Source organism: Neltuma alba, unplaced genomic scaffold (genome assembly GCF_004799145.2).
Source record: "Neltuma alba isolate B1F8T4 unplaced genomic scaffold, ASM479914v2 tig00010746_pilon, whole genome shotgun sequence".
Lineage (NCBI taxonomy): Eukaryota > Viridiplantae > Streptophyta > Magnoliopsida > Fabales > Fabaceae > Neltuma > Neltuma alba.
Window position 1 is genome coordinate 485,044 of NW_021635573.1, and position 2,719 is coordinate 487,762.

Genomic DNA, 2,719 nt, shown 5'->3' on the forward strand with positions numbered 1-2,719 from the left:
TTTAATTTGTTCATTATTAATTCATTAATTTAATGGCCTAATGTGCAAAAATACCCATAAAATATGAATGTATATTATGTAAAGAGTTGTTGGCATTCTAAATCCAAGTATGGTGCAAGTTTGCTCATTATTCCCAAAAAGCGATGCAAAAATTTTCAATCCATAACGATACGATTGTTAAATAAGGGTTGTGGGTCTCATATGCTCCGCTACATGTAGATGAATTAAGGGCAAAAATACCCAAACATACTACTCCCTCCGTTCCTTATTATAAGAGACATTTGATGCTTATGGCATGTTCCCATATATAAGAGACACTTAAAAGTTGTCTCTATTTTTTTTGTATTGATTTCCTATTTTACCCCTATTTATTTTGTCTCCAACTCATACTCTCTTTCCCTCTCACTTCTCTTTCTTTTAATAATTTAATTGTTCTTTCTCATACTCTCTCTCCTTATTAATGGGGGTATTGTTGGAAAAAACTTTATACTTTTTACACATTAATTGTCCTCAACTAATTTTAACTGTTTTTTTGATCAACGTAATTTGGTTATTTGTCTCTTATAATAAAGAACGGAGGGAGTAATACCCAAACATACTACACTATGATGTAATTTCAGCTATCAATATTAAGACAGTGCAAAAATTCCCAGCCTAATATAGGAGCACACTGGGTAATATGGATATTAACCCTATGTTTGGTATGAGGGAATTGGAAGGGAGGAGAGGGAAGGAAAAATTTTAATGAGCTTGATTTAAAAAAATTTAAAAAATGGGTTTATAAAATTTTGATAAAAAGAAATTGTAAGATAAAAGAGTGGTAAAAATTAATTAAAATTTTTAACCAAACTTATTCAATTTTTTAGATTGAGTTCAATAAAATTTTCTCTCCACTTCCTTCCCCTTATACCAAATGTACCCTAGGAGTTAGAAAGATTGAAAAAAGCGGAAAAATGTGTTCACTTTTCTCTTGAATGGCAAAAAAACTTAGGCACCACCTTTTATTTTGTCACACATTACTAGTGTGACAGAAACACACTTCAACTTGAAAACTATCTTGACGCTGCCCGACTCTCTCTGTTCTTTGCTGCTCAAGTTAGTTCAAACCTACCCACTCTCACTCTCCAGTTACCAAATTCGCCTCCTGTCACATCTTGAGAAATTTTATCTGGATATAGAAAATTAAAAATTAGGATGAGGGTCAATGTAGAAACTAGATAGGGAGACAAAACAACTTTTGAGGTAAAACTCTGATGAGGTCCTGGCTGGCATTTTCATACTGGTGGATCTCGAAAGGGCAAAACGGGAAAATTTGATAAAAATTCTAGAAAATTTCCAAAAAATGGGAAAAGTGTAAGGTAAAGGTTTTGGAACCTCAATTGAGGCCTGAAAGGTGGAATTATTGTGAAAATAAATTGTTACGGAATTTTTCGTAAATAGAGGTTTTTCGGGAAAATATTTAAAAATAGGAGAAAAATAATTATTTTAATTAGTTATAGGCTTCAATAAATTTGGAAAAAAGATGGATAAATTAGATAAATATATTTGAATTTATAAAATTGGTTTTAAGCCTTGAAAGCTTAGGAATTAATTTTAGAGAATTTTTTTTCCTGTAGTGACATCGATAAAAGCCTAATCGGAGAAGATTCAAAATAAATACCTAGAGGTGGAGAAAAATTCAGAAAATTTTTAGATCATGTTCTTATATTAAAAGGTGAATTATCATGGAGAGAAATTAATTTTTGAGGATTTGAAAAAATTATAGAATATTACTAGTGAATAGTAACCGATAAAGTTTCAAATTGGTTTGGGATTTTGATTTGGGATGTGGGCCATCTTTTGGGGCCAGCCCAAGCCCATTTTGGGGCCCACATTGAGCCCAATGAGGGCCCAATTTCGTTGCTTGCTGCCTACTCCACAGAATTAATTAAAATAAATACAAAATTAAGGGATAAATGCTTAGAAAAGTCTAGAATTTCCACTTGATTAATCTGATTTATTTTGTTCTAAATGGCTGCCACATACCCCCATTGAGGTGTCCCATTTTTGGTCAACAAGAGAGGGGGAGAGGCTAATTATAATTTTCTATAAATACCCCTTCCTAAAATATAAAAAAATATTAGAAAAATAGAAAAACAAGGCGAGGTTCTGTCACTTTGGTTCCATCTCTAGTCAAGCAAAAATCTTGAGGTATTTGGGCAAGGAATCACTTAGTTTTTATCAAGAGAACATTAAGGTATGTTTAAGCATCCCTATTCCTAAGTTTCAAGCTTGGTTAGTAAGAGTTTTTGGCTTGAAAAATTAAGGAAAATATTGTCAAAATTTTGGTGGATCATGTGATGTTTAGGGAAGGATGGAAACCTTAAATACCAAGTGGAATAAGCATGATTAAATGGTTTATGGATTGATTTTTGGAAGAAAATCCACCTAGGGTCCTATAAGTATATTTGGGCCAAGGGGTGTTCTTGCTAGAGGAGTTTATTTTTCATTGATTCAATGATTTCAATGGGTTTAAAATGTGTTTTTGTGTAGGGGTATACTATTGGGAAGTGTTTAAAATCATTGGAATCAAAAATAGAATTTTTGGAAGTATATACCCCATATTCGGCCAACGTGATTTCATGGGGAAGGAGTTTGATTTTTAAATATCTGATTTCATATTTGGGTTCCTCATGAAAAATTGTGTGAGAATGAGTCATGAGATTATTGATTCTAAAGG